At 39.9% G+C, this 22,266-nt stretch overlaps 1 long non-coding RNA gene across 1 annotated transcript in view; it reads right to left on the bottom strand.

The window, feature by feature from the left end:
• The window catches only part of LOC141570352 (uncharacterized), a 196,657-nt gene extending 182,386 nt beyond the window's left edge, over nt 1-14,271 (bottom strand). Inside the window, exon 1 of the long non-coding RNA XR_012494348.2 lies at nt 14,047-14,271. This is a non-coding gene — a long non-coding RNA (uncharacterized LOC141570352). The remainder of the gene's footprint in view (nt 1-14,046) is intronic.
• Nucleotides 14,272-22,266: the final 7,995 nt, after the last annotated feature.

Genomic DNA, 22,266 nt, shown 5'->3' with positions numbered 1-22,266 from the left:
AGGCAATATCTCATTGTGGTTTTAATTTGCATATCCCTAATGACTAATGATGTTGAGCATCTTTTCATGCAACTATTGGCCTTTAGTAAATTTCTTTGGAGAAAGGTCTATTCAGGTCCTTTGCCTATTTGTTAATTGGGTTGGGTATTTTTTTGTTGTTTGCTTTTTCCTTTCTTTTTTTCTTTTTTTTTTTTTTTGCTATTGACTTGTATAAGTTCTTTATATATTTTGGATATTAACCCCTTATCAGATATATGGTTTGCAAATATTTTTTTCCCATTCTGTAGGCTGTCTTTTAACTATGTTGATGGTTTCTTTTTCTGTGCAGAATGCAGAAGCTTTTTAGTTTGGTGTAATCCCACTTGTTTATTTTCTGTTTTTGTTGCTTATGTTTTAGGTATCATATTCAAAACAAACAAAAAAATAATTACCAAGACCTATGTCAAATACTTTATTCTTGTTTTCTTCTAGGAATTTAATGATTTCAGGTCTTACATTTAAGTCTTTAATTCATTTCAAGTTAATTTTTGTGACTAGTGTAAGATATGGGTCCAGTTTTGTTCTTTTTCATGTGAATATCCAATTATCCCAGCACCATTTATTCACGAGAATGTCTTTTCTCCATTGAATATTCTTGGCTCCCTTGTCAAATATTAGTTGACTGTATATGCTCGGATTTATTTCTGGGCTCTCAATTCTGTTCCATTAGTCTATTTCTTTGTTTTTAACGTCAATTCCAACGTGTTTTGATGACTATAGCTCTATAATATAGCTTGAAATCAGAAAGTGTGATGCCTCCTGTTTTGTTCTTTTTCAGTCAGGACTTCTTTGGCTATTTGGGGTCTTTTGTGGTTCCAAGTAAATTTTAGGGGTGTTTTTTCTGCTTCTGTAAAAAATACCACTAAAATCTTGATAGGGATTGCATTGAATCTCTAGATGGCTTTTGGTAGTACTGACATTGAAATAATATTAATTATTCCAACCCATGAACATGAGACGCCTTTCCGTTTGTGTCTTCTTCAATTTCTTTCATCACTGTCTTGTAGTTTTCAGAGTGGAGATCTTTCATCTCCTTAGTAAATTTATTCCCAAGTATCTTTTTTTTATATTATTGTATTGGGATTGATTTCTTTCTTTCTTTTTCAGAAAGTTTGTCATTAGTATATAGAGATGCTACTAGTTTTTATAATATGTTAATACTGTATCTTGCAACTTAACTGAATTCATTAATAATGTGCTGTTGAACTCAGTTTCCCAGTATTTTATTGAGAATTTTTGTACCTATATTCATCAGGGTTATTGGTCTGCAGTTTTCTTTTCTAGTAGTGTCCTTTTCTGGTTTTGGTATCAGGAGAATGCTGGACTTGCAAAGCAAGGCTGGGAGTACCACCTTCTCTTTCATTTTCTGAAAGAGTTTGAAAAGGCCAGTGGCTTTGCTTTGCAAATTATCAACTCTTCCTGCCCCTCCCTGGACTCAAGCACAACTGGGCTGCACAGCTTCCAGGAGTTGTCACCAGTCCTTCTGGTGAGTTGGGTCCAGAAGGTACTCTCCACAGTTTGGAGCTGTGACTCCATTTTTTGCCTGGTTGTGGACAAACTGGGCCCTTGGACCAGCAGAACTACTCTTTTGAGGATCAGAACCAGGTAGATCTGCACCCACCAAGCTCCCCAGTCAGAACAAAGCCCAGCTTGGCTCTGCAGATGAGTAAAGCTGCTGGTTTGGCTTACCACTTGGGTACTGCAGGTATAAATTTGGTCTGCCGAGATCATATGCTGGTTATTGCAAGCCCCTCTTCCCTTCTCCATCATAGTCAGATTCCCAGTGGTTGAGCCCTGCAAATTTTCCTAGAATCTGTATGATGCCAGATCAGAAGAGGGGCTCCCACAAAGCAACCTCAATACTTTGGGGGTGGCTGGTTGTCCCCTCTGGGTTCTCCTTTTCTTCTGGAGGAGCCAGAAGCTCAAGGGAAACCTCTCCATGTGGAGCTGTGCTGGCCTGGAGGAGAGGTAATGCAGTCAATGTGTAGCCACTTCTCTTACCCTTCTGATGCAGTCTGTCTTGGTCTCTGTGGTTCAGGGGGTGCTTCCGCCTCACCTCTGTATGCTAGGATTCTCTCAGAGGTGTCTTATTCTTGAGTAGTTAATTTTTCTTGTGAGGGAGAGAAAAGTCAGGAATACCTAGAATGATCTATTTTGCCATCTTGGTGATATATGGTTTTGGTTGTTTTTTGTTTGTTTGTTGTTTAATCTTCATCCTTTAACAAGAAATCACAAAGCCTCACAAAATAACAGGCTACTTAAAATGTGAAAGCAACCAGAGTAAGCCTCAATGATCAGGCATTCATACAACATGAAGTATGTCACATAGTTGGCTTTGCCAGACAATTTATTCTATTCTATTAAGCATCATATCTTTTTAAAAAATTTTCATGCTTTTTGGGTAAATCTTATTAAAATATACTAACCAACTCTCTACTTGTGGAATTATATTAGGGACAGCAATGACAGTCTAGACTACATGGTATAATGATATCCTTTCAAGGACTAGCAAAGTGAATATGAATATTTGCTACTACACAAGATAATCCCAGGTGACCAGAGGTTTTTAATTTGTTTCTCCCTCAGTTTAAGATTATCAGATGTTCCTCATAGTCACAGACGTGAGCGAACACTTGGCCCAGAGAATCTTATCTTGGCTGTATAATCAAATTACAGAGGGTGGGGGATAAAAGTACTAGTGCCAAGACACCAGAGATTCTGATCTAATTAGTGTGGGGCGGGGCCTGGGATTAGAGAGTGTTAAGTTCTGCTGGTGATTCTAATGTGCTAGTAGGGATGAGCACCATTGATACAGCCCAAACTCTTCCATTTAAGATGAGGAAACATGGATTCACAGAGGTTAGATGAACTAAAATCATTTAATTTCCAGGAGTCAGTTTACTGTGCCTGTTTAAAAGACCCCAGTCCCCAAATTTCCCAGGCTGGGAAATTACTTCATTCACTGGAACATTTGTTGGGTTCCTGGTATGTGCTAGAATCTGGTTAAGGCACCTCAGCGACAAAGGTGAACAAAACATGGTATTTAGTGGTGGGCAGTTCGGAGTCTACAGGGTTAAAACAGCAAAATAAAATTACAGTTAAATATGTGATGATAATTATTTATACAGTGGGGTACAGAGAAGAGAGTGACTAAAGACTGTCTAAAATAAAAGAAAATTAGTTCTGGGAGAGAGCCTGAATAAAGAGGATGAGCTTTAGTGGGAACACATAATTCCCAGAGAAACCACAACTTAATACACACTCATCAGCCTGTTTCTTTGTAGACTAACCAATCCTGAACTAGACTTGCCTGAATCAGCTGCTGCCTTTTTCTTGTGAAATGATCAGTGTTTGGCTTTTTATAAACCCTGTCCTTGCCTTTGCTCAAGGAGACAGCATTCACAGAGGCTGTTCCCTCTTGCACATACCAACAAATCCTCAGTGCTTTAAGCGGTTGTCTCAAATATTCTTTGACTATCTATTTTACATGCTGGTGTATTTCTCGTTTCAAGGTCTTCACTTATGTTCTACATACTTATAGCCACTACATAAGTAACTTCTGGACGAAAGCTGCAGCTACGAAAAGAGCACTTAACTTGAAATTTATAGTGTACTTAATGTGTTAAGTGCTTCTAATGTTATATATTCATTTATTTCTTAAGCACCTTTATGAGGTATTATTATTATTATTATTATTATTATTATATAATTCCCCTTTTACAGAAGAGAAAACTGAGGCAAGCAAGGGTAAGCAACTTTTCCAAAGCCTCATAGGTGGTAAGAGGAGTCAGGCTTCAAACCCAGGCATCTGACTTCAGAGCCCACATGCTTTACCATGCACTTGTGCTACTTCTATAATGAATTCTTGACAAGAAATGCACAGGTCCTATAGGAAGACAATAACAAAGCTTAACTGAGGGACATAAGAGAAGGTTGATTATACTGAAAACCACACTATACTCCCGGAAGGGAGTACTCAATACTCAATGCTAATTTTTCTTCCTTCCTACCTCTACCAGATTAATTTGTAAATTGAATCAAACCCAATTAAGATGTCACAGAGTTCTCTAGAAACAAGCAAAAATTATTATTTTCAATATAGAAGTCAACATATAAAAAAAATATTCAAAGAAAAGAATAATAGAAGACAATCTGCTCTACCAGATAATGAACTGTGCTATAAAGGTATCATAATTAAGAAAGAATGATAGCAGGGAAAGAATAGAAGCTACATCAAGGGAATAAGACACCCAGAAATAGACCCAGAAAAGTGTGTGGTATATTATAAAGGCTTTTCTGGGGAAAATAGACAGACTTTGCAATAAATATTGCTAACTTTATTAGTAAATTATTTAGGATAAGAATTAAGGTGGATCCTTACCTTACACTTAATACAAAAACAAAACAAAACAAAAAAATCCTAGACATACTTTTAAGTATAAAAAAAGGAAGCCATAACAAAGCTAGAAAAGAATATAAGTGAATTTTTGTGGAAAGCTTATTGCTTGTTGCTTTTTTATTTTTGGAATCATGGGTTGGGGAAGGACTTTCAAATGATGATACAAAGGGGATGGTTGGTAGATTGGAATCTGTAGATGTGGGTAGACAGATTTCCTCAAATAAAATTTTGCCAGATGCCTAATTATAAAACAGATAAAAGCAGAGATACTTTGATTGACAACAAATGGACCCTGGAGCCCTCTCCGAGTGTAGTGCCTGAAACATCTCCACAGAACCTCTGGGACAGAACAAAACCATCCAAGACGATTAAAATGCAGATTCCTGGGCTCCATCCCATACCTTCAGAAGTAGAATCACTGGAGCTAGGCTCTGAATTCTGCATTTTAACAACGTCCCAATAAATATCCATGCACACTAAAGTTTGAGAATTACAACACTGTCTTGAGCTCTGAGAAGCACCATTTGTAAAGGAGAGCTGCAATCTAGAATCAAGGAATTAATAGCTTCACAAGAATGGAGTTCCTTACAATAAAGTCCTCTCAAAACTGTCCTGAGGGAGAGGAGAGCCCAGAGATGAGAAGTAGATGGCTGAAGAGGAAATTAAGTGCTAACTTAAGAGCACCCATGTGGAGAATGAGTAGCCAAAAGAGCAATAATGTGGTATTTAACGCTTGTGTTCTAGAAGCTAAGGATAAACTGAAACAGAAAAGCTGGTAATAAGCAATAAAAATTGCCTGAGGCAGCCAAAATATTGGAAACACTAAGCCTAGAGGTAGAAGAGATAACTTAAGTCAGTAACAAAAACGCCCTATTTATGTTGAATCATCTTATACACTTTATAAGATTTGCTTCAAATAGATTGTTTTGTATGTTTTTCACTTACTTTTTAATATTTGTCATTTTTATAATTTCAAAAACATCTTCTCATTGCAAAAATTAAATCATATTCACTATTTTAATACAAAGTGGAAGTCTCTCATAATGCCCTCAGAGAAAACTACCATGAAGTTTGAGTATTTTTCTACAGTACACAAACAATGTATTTTATTATACTTATTACAATTTCATAAAAATGGGAACATACTATAAAACTGTTAGGTAATTTGCTTTTTAACTTAACAATACTTCATGGACATCTTTCCATGTCAATACATAGCAGTTACACCTTGAAAGGAATCAGAATTTGCCACCCCAAAATATGCCACTTTGAAATAAGAATAATTATGAGCCCAAGGCAACTTAGAAATAGCAGGCAAAGAAGGCTTTCTGCCCTCCCCCTATCTGCCTAAAATCAGGGCATAAATTTCCCGTTGTAAAGGTGATGTAAATTTCCTTGTGAAGATGTCCTCCTCTCCCATACCAAAAGGATGGAGATAGCACTGAGAAGAGTCTGTATAAACAAACGTTATTTAAAAACCCTTATCCACCACTAGTTTTTCCCATATATTTACCTTGCCCCTAGAAGCCCAAATCCCTTTTCCTTTGCCTAGTCACTTTTCCACAATGTATTGTTCTTTGTTAAAATAAACCCTCAAGTTGAACTACCTCTTTGGGTTTCACTTCTTTTCTGTGGAGACCCTGTACATGTAAATTAAAAAAAAAAAAATCTTTGTGTAACTTTTCTCCTGTTAATCTGTCTTTTGTCAATTTAATTCACAGGCTTCAGTTATTAAACCTACAAGGGTAGAGGAAAATATATTTTTCCTCCCCTACAACTTCATTCCTTTGAATGGCCACATGATATTATGCATTTTGCAATTTCAAAATAGAAAGTGAGATTGACTTACGCGCACTTAATTTTTTTGATAAAACATGTAAGTGTGTTTATCCCCAGTTGTATTCAAGTTGGCACATACTCCCTATACTTAAAGTAATTTGATGAGGCATCACTAATCATCTAGTGGAAGCTTCCAGCAGTAAAGGCAAAGCACCTAAGGGCAACTTAAAAGCTTTGGGAATGCTCAGCTTCCTTTGGTTATTGGATTTGGATATTGAATATTTACATCTCAATGATAGAAATTATATTATACTTTTCATGGTAGAAATTGACCAGATAAAACAATGAAAACAGAAAAACCAAACTATTCAAGGATAAATGTGTTCAAAATTTCAAGACTTTTGATCCCACAAGGAATAATAACCACCATTATGCATTAATATCTATTAAATGCTAGGTGTATTATACGGTTTGCTTCATTAATCACAGCAACCCCATGGGACTACTCTTACTATCCCTTAAATGTGGAATTTCTTAAACTGATACCTTTCCCAATCAACATTCCACATTCTTAAAATTCTAAAACGCTGACTGACTCTGCTTTCCCTCTTAGGATTTCTTCATACATAACAGAGGTCTGGAATTTATATCTAAATCTACTCTGAAGTCAATAAATACATGCAAAATCGACAAAGACCATCTTCAACTAAACTAAAGAACAACTTTTACAGACCTCTTACAGAACTGCTATAACTTTCAAAGGCAGACTCTTTAATAAATAGTTTTCTTCATGACACAAAGGAATTTGATTTCTGAAAAATAGGAATGCCTGTCTGTGGGAACTGCACATATCATTAGAAGTGCCCAACTTCCCCTCCAAACTAATACTGCCCTTCCTTTGGCCTGTTCTCAGGGAAATAGCAGTCGGGATGGGGGAGAAAGCGCAAGCCAGGTGATCCCTGATGCAGCGCAGTTAATCCATCAGGGTGTTATGTTTCCTGCCTTAGTCTGGCACACAAAGATGAGCTAATTTCCCTCTCTTAAGATTTTGAACTTATTCAAACACTAAAAGATTGGGCTTTTAGGAAGAGAAGATGAAGCTAAATATTAATGAGCAACAGCCTAGAGGATCCAGTAGGATCACGAAAAAGCCTAAGAAATTAGTGGGATGATGTTAAGAAGAAGAGGGCTTCATCACAAAGGACAAACTCAAAGTTCTGAGCTCCCATCCATCTCCTGCCCCCTGGGCTGTGAAGGGGATCAGAATATGCCACCCCAAGATGTGTCACTCTGGCACGGGAATTATACTGAGCTGAGAGCAGTTGAGAAATGGCATACATGCATACACACACACACAAACACCCTGTCCTCCCCTCCTTGCACTCTTACTCACAGGAGATCCTAGGCTCTTATCCTCCCAGAGACAGCACCGAGAGGAATCTACACAACAAAACGTACGAAACAACCCTTATTTTCTATTTGTTTCCCCCACATATTTACCTTCCCATATTTGCCTCCCATGAGAGCCTAAACCCCCTTTCCTTTGTCTTATCACTTCTCTACAATTTTATTTCTCTTTGTTAAAATGGTATATAAACCCCCACTGGGGTATAACCACCCCACTGAATTACTCATCACTGAGTTTCTCCCATGTATATGTGTACTGCACATGTAAATAAACTCTTTTCTTTTCTCTTATGGATCTGTCTTGTGTCCATTTAATTTCCAGGACCTCAGTCACTGAACCTAAAAGGATAGAGGAAAAAGATTTTTTCCTCTCCCACAGCTGCAGTCTGAGGCACCTTGCACCTCAGTACAGTGAAATAGTAGTGGAGCCCTAACACTGAATTCTCTGAGAGGGACTAAGGAGCTCTGTGGGGTTTCTTTTATAAGGGCACTAATCCCATTCACAAGGGTTCCACCCTCATGACCTGAGCAACTCCCAAAGGCCCAATCTCTTAATATCGTCACCTCGGGCTTTAGGTTTCAACATATATTCATATGGGGTAGCACATAAATATTAAGTCTATAGCCACAAGGGAATCAGCAGGTCTGGGCAGAGGGAGATGTTAAATTGTAATGCAGTCATAGCAGAGACCTCAGCCAATCCCACAGAGAGCTCTAAAGCTGGGAAGGCCTTTCTGAATTGGCCCTAAATTGAAACAAGGGGCCAGAATTTTGTACCATAGACCTGTTATAGGATGCAGGCTGCCTCTGGGTAGGGAGTTTAATCTTGGGTAAGTGGCTCCCTTAGGGCAGCATTTCTTAACCTGAACACTACTGACACTCTGGGTTAGTTGATTCTTTATTGTAGGACACTTTCCTGTGCACTGTAGGATGTTTAGCAGCATCCATAGCACCCCACCCCTCAGCTGTGACAGTCAAAAATGTCTCCAGATGCTTCCGGTCAACACGACAGAGTACGTAAATGCTGGGCATGCCTCCTCTCATGACCACATCAAAATTACAACTAAACTACAAAATAACCATCATTGAGAATCAACTGATGTTTAGCTAGACAGAAGTCCTATGGACATATAGAAGAAGCCACTTTGAGAGTGGTAAGGGGGCAGAGATATGGAATGAGCTCATCCCACACCCACATGTCACAATTAAAAATTGGAAGGGATATCTCAGCTGCAAAGGTCCCCACAGAGGAGCAAGGAGCCCCAGACCTCCACCAGACGCCCCAGATCAGGGTTCCCATGCTGGGAAGAGAAATCCCCATAGTTTCCAGCTGTGGAAACCAGCAGAGATTGTGCTTGAGTGAGACAAAGGGCTGCTGGAGCCCTAGGTGTTCCTCTTAAAGAACCCATGCAGGGACTTACTCACAAATTGACTCACTCGCTCTGAGCTCTAGCTCTGGTGCTGCAGCTCAAAAAGTGCCAGGGATATACAGGGAGGAACTGAATTGTCCAGCTTCAGGGCAAGAACTTGAGGGGCAGCTTTCTCCCAGACAGAACTGCTGGAAGAATCCATCATTCCTTTGTTGAGCCTTCCCCGCTTCCCCTGCAGATGCAGGTAGCCACCGTATCTGAGTCTCCATCAATCTGGCTAACACTATTTGTCCCACCCTGGAGGTTCCCTGAGACCCCCACCCCACAACTTGTGGGCTCACCCAAGCTTCTTCCAGTGGCTTTTCCATACAAATGGCTGGTCTTGGCTCATGCTGCGGACTTTCCAAAAATTTCTCAAAGGTTCACAAAACTCAAACAAGTAGCATCTGGCCTTGATGAGCCCCATAACTCTTCTGAGCAGCCTCAAGCCCAGAATTAGTGGCAGCCCACCTTGGTTCTCTGCTTGGCCACTCCCAGGCACCTCCAAGCCCAGCGCAGTGGCTGCCATCTGCAGATTGCTTTGTGGATCATGCCAGGTGGCCCTGGGCAGGGCACAGGCTGTGGCTGAACTTGGCCTGGGGCTGACCCCTCACAGAAGATCCCGGGACTGGCACGCTTGATGCCCAGCTTCAGATCAAGCTGGAGCACCACCTAGTTGCCTCTGAGGATGACACACCCAAAGGGCAGACTGGGCAGAGCCCTGCTAAACTGAATCCTGCTCTTTAGAGTCAGCCCTTGCACCACAGCTCCTCTACTATAGTCACAGCCAGTCCTCACAACCAATCAACCTCAGGGTCAATCCCTCCTACTGATGTGCAAACAGCAATCAAGCCCCAGCTATAATAGGAGGTCACACACAACTCAAAAAAGTGACACACCTGGAGCTCCTGGCTCAGGTGATTAGGAAGACTGCACCACTGAGCTCCATAGGACACTTATTACACAAGGCCGACTCTACTAAGACAGGACAACACAGCAGCCCTACCTAATACATAGGGCTAATATACTCTACTAAGACAGGACGACACAGCAGCCCTACCTAATACATAGCCCTACCTAATGCAAGGAGGCAGCCAAAATGGGGGAGACAAAGAAACATGTCCCAAATGAAAGAACGAATAAAGCTCCAGAAAAAGAAGTAAACAAAATGGAGACAACCAATCTACCAGATGCAAAGTTCAAAACACTGGTTATAAGGATGCTCTGTGAACTTAGGGGAAGAGTAGATGAACTCAGTGAGAACTTTAACAAATAGATAGGAAACATAAAAGTGGAGATACAAAACATAAAAAAGAACTAGTTAGAAATGAAGACTACAATAACGGAAATGAAGAATGTATTAGAGTAAATCAACAGATTATGTAAAGCAGAGGATTGAATCCGTGGTTTGGTAGATAAGGTCACAGAAAATACCCAATCAGAACAGCAAAAAGAAAAAGAATCCCAAAAAATGAGGATAGTTTAAAGGGCCTCTGGAACAACATTAAGCATACCAACATTTGCATCATAAAGGTACCAGAAGGAGAAAAGAGAGAGCAAGGAATGAAAAAGCTATTTGAAGAAATAATAGAAAACATTCCTAACCTGGTAAATGAAATCAACATACAAGTCCAGGAAGTGCAGAAAGTCCCAAACAAGATGAACTCAAAGAGTCCCACACCAAGATATGTCATAATTAAAATGCCAAAGGTTAAAGACAAAGAGAATCTTAAAAGCAACAAGAAAAAAGTAGTTAGTTACCTGTAAGGAAGCTTCCATAAGACTGTCAGTTGATTTCTCAACAGAAACTTTACAGGTCAGAAAGGATTGGCATGAAATACACAGTAATAAAAAGCATGGACCTACAACAAAGATTACTCTACCCAGCAAAGCTATCATTCAGAATTGAAGAACAGATAAAGAGTTTCCCAGACAAGAAAAAGCTAAAGGAGTTCATTAACACCAAACTAGTATTACAAATGATGTTAGAGGCACTTCTTTAAGATGGAAAATAAATAAGATCAAAATATGAATAATAAAAGTGAAATAACTACGTATCTCTCAACAATTACTTTCAATGTTAATGAATTAAATGCTCCAATCAAAAGATAGGGAGGCTGAATAAGGATAAGAAAACAAGACCCTTACATATGTTGCCTACAAGAGAATCACTTCAGATTGAAAGACACACACAGACTGAAAGTAAAGGGATGGAAAAAGATATTTTATGAAAATAGAATGAAAAAAGAAAACAATTTGGGTAGCAATATTTATACCAGAGAAAATAGACTTTAAAAAAAAAAGGCTATAACAAAAGACAAAGAAGGACCCAGTAATCCCACTTATCCCACTTCTGGGTATTTATCCAAAGAACACAAAAACACTACTTCAAAGGGACATGTGCATCCATATGTTCATTGTAGCATTATGTACAATAGCTAAGATATGGAGGCAGCCTGGTTTTCCATTAGTGGATGAATTAATAAAGAAGAGGTGGTACATATATATAATGGAATATTACCCAGCCATATAAAAGAATGAAATCTTGCCATTTGCAACAACATGAAGGGACCTAAAGGGTATTGTGCTGAGTGGATTAAGACAAACAGAGAAAGACAAATGACATATGATTTCACTTATATGTGGAATCTAAAGAACGAAGTAAACAAAACAGAAACAAAATCAAAGATACAGAACATTTTGATAGTTGCCATCTGGGATTGGGGTTGAGGGGGTCGAAAAAGGGGAAGGGATTAAGAAGTAAAAATTGGTAATTACAAAATAGTCATGGGGGTGTAGGGTATAGCATCAGGAATAGTCAATAATATTGTAATAACTATGTATGGTATCACGTGGGTACTAGATTTATCAGGGTGATCACTTCATAAGTTATATAAATGTCTAATCACTATGTTGTATACCTGAAACTAACACAATATTGTATCTCAACTCTACCTGAAAAATAAAACAATTATAAACAATTATTTAAAAATCTATCTATTTATCTATCTATGTAAATGTCTGCAGACATTGCCAATTGTTCCCTGTGGGGTAAAATCGCCCCCATTGAGTATCACTACCTTAGGCCAAGGGCAATTCTGATAGATGGATTCAGCTATAAGCCATCAGCATCCAATACTCCCAACAGTTGAGGCAATGGCGTCTCAGTTGGGAGGTGGTCTGGGTGACATACTACAGCTTCCACTACAGGGATGACAAGATCACACAACTGGAGACAATGCCAGAGCTCCCGCCTCCCAGCCCAATGCTCTGTTCTCAGGAAGGCTATTTATAATTTACACACTTGAAAAGCAAGAATAACAGACCGAGTCAGACCACAATGATGAGCTCAGAAAGAAGCCAGAGAAGAGGGCTCAGAGACTCTAAACTTCTATTAAAATTCATCAGCCAAGGGGAAATTGAAGGAAGGCACAAGGATTTGCATTTCCAGAAATAGATGTGGGAAGGGGAACAGGGAAAAGAGAAGACCTGTTGGGATTCAGCTGCATTCCTGCCTAGTAAAGCTCCAGTGCTGACTTTTCACCATGTTACTCTTGCCAGTTCTTTCCGAGAAGAAATGCTCTCCTAGGCCCATCAGTAGCTTAGCATTTCACCCACCTCTCAGACAAAACCGTTTGGCCTCATCACTCACTTGCCTCCACCCACCTTCTCTCACCAGCCTTCTCAGCCTTGTCTGACCTATTAGTTCCTGCCTTCAGCCTGTCAGGCCCCCTGAGCACCCTGATTCCTAGAGACTCTCAGTGCCTACAGCCACATTCCTCCAGGGCAGTCATGGGATAAAGGACCACATAATGGGGGGAGAGGGAGGTGCACACAGAGCCTTGAGAAGGCACCCCTTCCCTAGAGAAGCAGCTGGCTTCTCACCAGTAACAATATTGAATGAACTAGCTTGACAACCCCACCCAAAAATAATGTGGTGAAATCAAAATAACTGCAGCATGGTTTTTTTTTTTGTTTGTATGTTTTCTTGTTTGTTTGTTTTTAATTCTGAGCAGAAAAACCTGAGAGTGAGGAGAAACAAAAAAGAAAGAAAGAAAGAAAGAAAGAAAGAAAGAAAGAAAGAAAGAAAGAAAGAAAGAAAGAAAGAAAGAAAGAAAGAAAGAAAGAAAGAAAGAAAGAAAGAAAGAGAAAGAAAGAACAACTTGGTGTGAAACATTCCCCAAGAACCACCTGTGGCTTTTTCCAACAATGGGGGTGGGGGGTGGGGAATGATTGTAACTACACTTTTAATGAGCTGTCCCATCCAAGGATTCTGCTGCTTCCCAGGAAATCTGGAGCCAAAGTCTGCATCTTAGACTTGGACCTATTTCTTCAAAACCTTATTGCTGACTAGTTTCTTCAAGCCATTGTTGCTAGGCCAAATTGAGTGTTAGCAGGCACTGATGAAAATATGACTAAATAATTCACAACAAACAAGACTGTGTTTCTTTTCTTTGCTTAGACACTCCGTCCTTCAGACATTTTCTTTAATAACGATAGCTAAATTCTATCAAGCACTTAAGTTTGAAGTTCTAAGGCTATGCACTTGACATGCATTATCTTGTCAATCCACATAAAAGCAAAACCCTTTTGCCCCATTGCAATGGACTGACTTTTTGCATCCCCAAAAAATTTGTATGTTGAAATCCAAATCCCTAACTGTGGTGGTATTAGGAGGCGGAGTCTTGGGGAAGTAAATAGGTCAGGAGGGTGGAGTCTTCATGACAGGGGCTTGTGCCTTTATAAAAGAGACTCCTGAGGACTCTCTCACCCTCTTTCAATCATGTGAGGGTACAACAGAAAGATGGCAATCTGCAACCCGAAAGACGGTCCTCACCCGTACCTGACCATGGTAGCATCCTGATCTTAAGGCTTCTATCCTCCAGAACGGTGAGAAATAAATTTCTGTTGCTTCTAAGCTACCCAGTCTCTGGTACTATGTTACAGCAGCCCAAACTTAAGACATCCATTTTACAGAGGAGGAAAGTAAGCATGGAGTCCAAAGTCACTTACCAGAGCATGACGTAGATGGCACTTGAACCTGGAACTCTTCTAATTGTACAGTCCAACTCACCTTGCTTCCTCTCCTCCTGGCTGCTTTTCCTGTTGCACCAGGGACAATGGAGGTGAATGAGCTACAGGGGTGCAGACGTAAAAACTGGCCTTAACCTCCCAGCAAGGGTCAGACACAAAAGCTAACCACACAGATGCTTTTTTGCCAGTCAAATCTTGCCAAACACCAAGCAATTTTGTGCCTCCAACTCAAGGCAACAAGCCCAGTGAGATAATCTATAAAATTTGCTTTTAAAAGGGCTGGAACTGGAGCAGAAGGGGCTTGTTCTCCCTGAATATCCCACAGAGTGATCCAGCACCATGGGAATTTTCCCAATTTGAATGATTCCTTTTGAAATAGGAATGTAAAACTACCTTCAGTTTGCTCTTTTGCCAGGCCAAAATTACTTCCTTTCTATAAACACTCTAAAAATATTGACTGTCTGCCCCATAACCAAGTTAGTGTTTGCTTTAATTTATGGTATTTCAAGTTGAAAGAGTACTGAAGTCAGAGTCAGAAAATCTGACTTTGACAAATCCTGGCAGTTTGAACCTGAGCTACTCATTTCATCACTGAGCCCTGAAAGCTTCATCCACAAGTGGCGACGATGCCATGCGTGAAACAAAAGGCCACATGGCACGGCAGTAAGAGCCGTGAGCTTAACAGCCTCAGGTGTGATTCCTGACTTTACCACTTACTAGAGTGCAGCTTTAACTGTTCTGTAAATTCCCTAGGTCTCAAAGTCCTCATTTTTAAAATAGGAATAATTATTGTGCCAACCTCTGGGACTTTGCTGTCATAATTAAATAAGATACATGTAAAGCTCTTAACCCAGAGCCAGGAACACAGCATTCAAAAACCTTTACTGATATTTTTTACAAATATTATTATGTCATGTGACGCTCCAGAATTATTGTGAAGATTATAAAAATTAAGGAACAGAAAAACTCTAAAGCACTATGGAAATGAAAATTATTTTTGTCCATTGGTTTTCAGTCTCAAATTGTGTTACTCCATACTATACTGCTTTTCTTTGAAATGATTAAATATTTAAATACTGGTTTTCCAAGGGAAAAAAATGAAGATTATTGTTGGGTTTTTGTTGTTTGCTGTGATTTCTAAAATTTGCCTTATATTCATCGAAAAAGGAACTCTTTCCAACTTGTCTCTTTTGCAACCAAATTTTCTGTTGTTTAGGAAACTAACATAAACCTTTATAATTTCAACAGTGCAAGGTTGTCTTGCTTATTAGTGAGAGTAGCTGCTGTAAGAGGCAAACCCAAATTTCAGGGGCTTCATAAATTTTATCTATGTGAGTTTATTTCATGTATAAAACAAATCACCTGCTCCTATTCAGTGTCCAAGGGCATATGAAGTGGGAAAAGGGGGAAAAGGGATCTCTGCTCTACAGTTTATTGGGAACTTGAGTTCCAGAATATCTGCCATTTTCAACACAGGGCCCCAAAGTGAGTCTGGGCATCAAAATCCAGTTGGCAAATAGGGAGAAAAAGGGCAGATAGGAAGAGAGAGGATAAAGAAAATACACATGCTTTTTAACCATATCAACCTGAAAGTGACACATGTCACTTACACTGATGTTCCATTGGACACATGGCCCCACCCAGATGCATAGTGGCCTAGGAAGTCTAGGTGGACTCTGGCTGAGCAGCTGCTCCTAGCAACTGCGGACAGCTAGCCATCTCTGCCCCACCTTCCCAAAAGTGTTGTGGCCATATATTCAGATGTTTCATTTCTTTGCCCTCTGTCCAATGACTTTACCACACAAATAAGTAGTAAGCCCTTGAATTCAAGTCCCTTAGGAAATAAAGTTGATTAACAACTTCAGATTTAAACAATTCAAGATCTGAAGCTTACTCTCATTGATCATCCCATTTTCTTCATGCAATAACCAATAGAGAAAAGACCCTACACAATTTCAAAGTTTGTCTTCAATTACTATTTAACATGTCCATATCTTAGTAGCCTAATATCTTATTAAAGAAAAACATGTGAAACACTTAGAACAGTGTGCCTGATGGGTATTAAATGCTCAACAAAAAGTAGTGATTATTTTTCTTTAGTGACAGGTGAAAATCTGAGGTGAAAGAGCAGCTACAGGACAGTGAAGAGTAGGAGCCAAGAACCATAACCCTCCGAGACTACATTGTTTCCACTCTTTCACTCTATTGCAGAGAGAATCAAACTAACTTCCAGCTAAGCATGACCTTGTCCACCATGGACTAGCACATACCATTCCTTCCTCACAGACCTGGACACGGAGACACATGGAAGCCCTCACTCTGCATTCTCCTCTGTGGATTTAATGGTATGTAATAAAATTCAGAAATTTTCATACCTTCTGTTTTTTTTTCCATTGAGCTATATAATAGATTCTGATCTTACTCTGTCTGCCTCTTGAACTTTTCCAAGGGAAAGTTTAGTTGATTCTTTTTTTTCTTTTTTTTCTTTTATGGCTTAAACCATGACTACGTGGAACAGCCTTTGGGGTACAAATCATTACTTGTTTTATTGCCACGGTGTTTATCATTCCTTCATAAACACTCTTAACAATGTCTGCTCCAGGGAAATGAAGCTTCTCCCCCTCCCTCTTAAAGCCTTCACAATCTTTTTTTTATCCAATACTTCCTTTATCTTCTTCAAGGTGATTTCAGCTATGAAAATTAAACACTTTGAGGAAAATATCAGAAAGAAAAATGAGCTCATAGTCATTGAAACTGGATTGGTAAGAGGGCTTGGACTTGTCGAGAAACAAACACGACAGAAATTAATAAACCTATTTCCTCCCCCCCCCTTTTTTTTTCTCACAGGTACAATTTAAATTTCAGGTAATGTATCTACTAAGACATCTCCCAGTAACAGTGCCTATTTTACTAAGAAATTAAACTGACAGTATTTTAGTGGTTAATTAAAAAACAAATTCCAAAGAAGCATTTCCATTATAGGTCTGGGAGAGAAGCACTCCATAACAATTTTCCTCTTCGATTTTTCTACATCTTCTATTTAGACTTTGGCAGTGAATTTGGTGGGGTAGCAGAACTGAGTTTTCTTAAGTATAGGGCAATGTTCACCTGTCTCATTGTTTTTTCTTATTATTAGGCATTCCTAATGTACTAGGGACTTTCAGTTATTACAAAGTCCCTGCTCTCTGTGGCTTTGGGAATGGTAAGGAAATGTCCATGGAACTGATCTAGATGCCCATGGTAAGGATCGCATTCTTCACAAAACATCACAAGATATGGGCAGGTGCTTGAAGTACCACCCGTAGAGGGATGCTTCAGATTTTATGCGTGTAAACTGCCATTGTAGAAACAACCAGGAAGTAACCAAAACTTTCATCTATATTAGGAAAAGTTTCCTGGTATATAAAGCAGATTTACTAGTAACCCCACAATATCAAGTTCATCTTGAAAACTACGAAGCAATATAGCACAAAACACCCGCCAGTGCCACAGGAATATGTAGCACACTGTTAGAATTAGATCAGTTTATTTGGATGTCAAGAACCACACATCATCATCACATAGAACTGCAAGAATTTTCTTAAATTGGAAAAAGATACAGAATCCTCATTACCACAGGTACCGCAACAATCTGCAAATTGAGGGTTATGTTTGCCAGACATGCATTCCCTACAAGAATCATCTCTTTGACAATGGATCATCTTCTCCTAAATAATTTGCTGAATCAACAAAAGCCAGGCCAAAAGAATTCCAATTGGTGCGCTTAAGTGTGTGTTTCCAGCACAGAACAACATGGTGTCCATATGGCTTTCACTCCCCGAGGCAGGGCCTGGGGTATGCGGCTGTTCAGCAATGTATTGTGGTCCAAATGTACACACAACTAAAGCGTACCTTCTTTTATTTTCTGTTACCAATCTCAAAGTGCTCCAGCAACTCCATTCCCTGATTTCTTACGATGGGGGTGGAGTGGTGCTGGTGTTAAGGAAAGGAGGTAGCAACAGGAGATTTTAAAATTACCCATTAAAGGTAACTTAATCATCTTCTGTCATATAAAAGACTCTTTAGTCAATTCAATCCCTTTTAGCCCATGGCTTTTCCATGCCTAAACCCCCTAACAGACTAGATTCCCTGAGAATTAAAGGATTTCCCTCACCCTGTCCCAATCACACCAAGATGACATCTTAGAGCAGAGCTAAGCTTAACTATCCTCATGATTCTGGCTAAAGCATACCCTGATGTACCCCCTGCCCTCTCAGTGCTCAAGGTCTCTGGGTCTGGGACTCTGTCTGCACTCTTGCCCCTGTGCAGACACCCTCAGCTGGTGTCACTCAGGCCCTGGACTCTCAGCACAGGCAGTGGGTGGGGATTGCTCCTCCAGTGCTCACAGGCCCCCTCTCCACTCTTTCTGGCACATGGCATCCTTATGGTGTGGCTGTCACTCACACGCAGTCCCCACCCTGGGAAGGCCACCTGCTGTCCTCTTCTACACATTCCCTTCTTCCTTTGCTTCAGCCATCTATTTGGCAAGGTTACCAGCAAGCACTTTTAGTTGCTTCCTGCATGCCTCATAGAGGGGGTAGGGGACACAGTGAGGGAACATAAGAACATCTGTATCCTTATGTGCCACACACAAGCCAGAGAACATGGGGCTCAGTCTCAGGCCTCCTTCTGCTTAAGCATGCCATGCTGCCATTATTGCTCTACTGCATTTGCCCATTAAGAGCCAGGGGGAACCCCAAAATGAAATCTCCTCTTAAAGTTATAAATGGGAAACAGGGCACAGTTAACTTCTGCTTCTAGCTATTTCCTCAACTATCTGATGTTTCTGCTTTCTTTCCAGCAACTCCCCTCCCCTCCCAGCCTGAGGCCCAAGGCAGCATCTTCACCCCACTCTCCATTCTTTTACAACTGCTGCCTTCCCATGGAAGAGGGCTTTCCACTTTCTCTTTCTGCTGGACAGGAGCACCCCTTATGTGATCTCAACTGTCTCCTCTACACGTTAACATAGTCCATCAAGCTGGGCTCTTAATATTTTAAGAGTATTTGGAATTTAGAAAACACTGCTCTAGGTTTTTAAAGCCAAAGTGTAAAGACTTGTTGTGTTACTCAGAACTTTTTGTGTTGGAAGTCAAAAGCTGAATATGGTCTTGCTTTTTTCCTCTTTGCAATCCTGCTTTATCTAAAGTCTCCCTAAGGTAATGGATGCCTCTGATTGAATAAGGGTGAGATCAAACACAAGGAAGTGTGAAAAAGAAAATACATTTAAAATATTTTTAAAGTAATATCCTTACATCCCTCTCCATTCTCCCTTCCCTTCGTATCCTTCCTTCCCATGACATCTTTCATTTCTTCTCCTTCCTTTCTGTGTGCAAAGATCTCAGCATCCAAGGAAGAGGCATTGAAGAGTGCAGCCTAGGAAGCAAGACAGTGAGGAGAGGCAAGTGGAAATGAATGAAGTGTGTGTGCAGAGGTTATATTGAGAGTACTCTGTAAAGGAATTTTTCAAATGTGATTAAAGTCCCTAATCAGTTGACTTTAAGTTCATCAAAAAGGAGATTATTCTGGGAGGTCCTGACTTAATCAACTGGACAGCTTTTAAGTGACGGCTTAAGATATTACTAAGTGAAAGAAGCCAATGTGAAAAGGCTACATGCTGTATGATTCCAATGACAGTCATGCACCACTTACTGACAGGGATATTTCTGAGAAATGCATCATCAGGCAATTTTGTCATTGTGTGAATACCACAGAGGGCACTTACACAAACCTAGATGATATAGCCAACTACACACCTAGGCTATATCATATAACCTAACCTGTTGCTCCTAGTCTACAAGTCTGTACAGCATGTTACCATACAACACGAGATTAAATCAAGCACAAGGGAATATGATGTAATCAAAAGGCTCAGTAAACACAAGATGTATGAGGCAACTCCTAGTGTAACACAGCCTACTGTTTTACAGCAAAATTTTTTTTTAACAAACAAAAAGAGCACACTTTAAAGTAATGATAAAAAGTTTAGTATAGTAAATACACAAACCAGTAACATAGTTGTTTACTATCAAGTCTTACGTACTGTACAAATTGTACGTGCTATACTTTTATACGACTGACAGCGCAGCAGGTTTGTTTACATCAGTATCAACACAAACATGAGAGTAATGTGCTGTGTTATGATGTCATGATGGTTATGACATCATTGGGCAATAGAAATTTTTCAGCACCATATAATCTTATGAGACCACCATAGCACATATGGTCCATTGTTGACCAAAACGTCACTATGTGGTGCATGACTGCACATGACATTCTGGAACAGGCAAAACTATGGAGACAGTAAAACTATAGAGACAGGATCAGTGGTTGCTATGGGTAGGGAGCATGGAGAGTGATGAATATGCAAAGCACAGGATTTTTAGGGCAATAAAACTATTCTGTATAATATTACAGTGATGGATACATGTCATTATACATTTGTCCAAACCCATAGAATGTACAACAACCAGAGTGAACCCTAATGTAAATTATGAACTTCGGATTATAATGATGCATGAATATAGGTTCATCAGTTGTAACAGATGAATCGCTCTAGTGTTGGATGTTGATGGTGGGAAAGGCTGTCTATGTGTGGGGACAGGGACATATGGGGACTGTCTCCATTTTCTGCACAATTTTGCTGTGAACCTAAAAATGCTATGAAAAACAAAGTTTATTAATTAAAATAATAATAATAATGATAATAATAATAATAAGGCAGCTCAGGCCTGTCCTGATAAAAGCAGGATCTGCCTTTCAATTGTTTCCCTTCCCCCTGGACCTGCCTTTCTGGCTACAGCCTATGGACACAAAGCTTCAGTCCATGCCCACTGGTGTCCAGCCTGCTTGTCTCACTCCCTCCCTGACTGAGTGCCCTTCAGACTTGCTTAGCCAGCTCTCAGAAGTTGCATAAGGCAATTCCTTGTGTTTGTATGTGTATAATTAAATAAGACATGCAGAACTTTGGTGAGTTCTTCAGAGATAAACAAGTTAGTATTCTTTTTTTAAGTGTATTATTCTTTTTGTGATGTCCCACAGTGTAGTCTTGGCAGTGAAATGACTTATAGCCCTATATAAATCAAATGCTGACTTTCCAAATTAAAAAATATACATATGCTGATCACAGAGTGTGCTAGTTTTCTATCTTTCTATTGCTGTATAACAAATTACCACAAATTCATTGGCTTAAAACAGTACTTATTATCTCACAGTTTCTACAAATCCAAGGTCTGGGCATAGTGTAACTGGGTTCTCTGCTCAGGATTCACAAGGCTGAATTCAAGGTGTGACTGTGTCCACATAATCATCTAGAGTTCAAAGTCTTCTTCCAAGCTCATCCAATTTGTTGGCAGGAAGTTCCCCATTTTCTTGCTGGCTGTTGGCCAGGGGTCACCCTCAGGTCCTAGAGGCTGCTGTCTGTGAGGTCTTTTGGATCCTAACCCTGTGGCCCTCCACAGGTAGTTCACAACCTGCTTCTTCCCAGCCATCAGGAGAAGCTCTTTGATGCTTCATCTTCTTTTAGGTGTGCATCTGATCAGGTCAGACCCACACAGGATAATCTCCCTTTTGATGAACTCAAAGCTGATTAGAAACCTAATCACAAGGGTGATATCCCATCACATTCACAGGTCGATCCCACACTCAAGGAGAGGGCATTATACAAGGTGGGGGTCATTAGCGGTCATCTTGAAATTCTGCCTTCCACATAGAATCAGATACCTTGACTGCTTGGACCTGCCAGGCTGTGAGTCTCACTCTGAATCAATATGACTGACTAGAAGGAAGAAATCCAAAGCAGTACCATCTTGTTGTTATTCCACCATGATATACAACAGTATTCTAGTATCATGCACTTCTGGTTATTTCCCAAATAGCCCCCAGTACTTTTCACTTTTTTCCAAGTCACGTAAATCAAAAGAGCTGACAATAATTGTTTTCTAAAAGCACTAAAAGGGGTTTTCTCCCTCACCATCTTCACTCAGAGTCCATAAAAGCAAAGTCTGCATTAGCAGTGACCTCACGAAAAGATGCTAAATACGTTTGAAGTTTTTTTCTACCAGACACCTCAAATCGCTGACTCCCAACTAAAAGCCCAGTTAAAGGTTCAGGTTCTGGTGAAGACTGTGGTGCAGGACTCACAGCTGTAAAAATAACTCTTGC

Source organism: Rhinolophus sinicus, chromosome 3 (assembly GCF_057876585.1).
Source record: "Rhinolophus sinicus isolate RSI-liver-muscle chromosome 3, RSI-T2T, whole genome shotgun sequence".
Taxonomy (NCBI): Eukaryota; Metazoa; Chordata; class Mammalia; order Chiroptera; family Rhinolophidae; genus Rhinolophus; species Rhinolophus sinicus.
The sequence above is the reverse complement of the archived record's forward strand: the minus strand, read 5'-3'. Positions and strand labels throughout refer to the sequence as shown.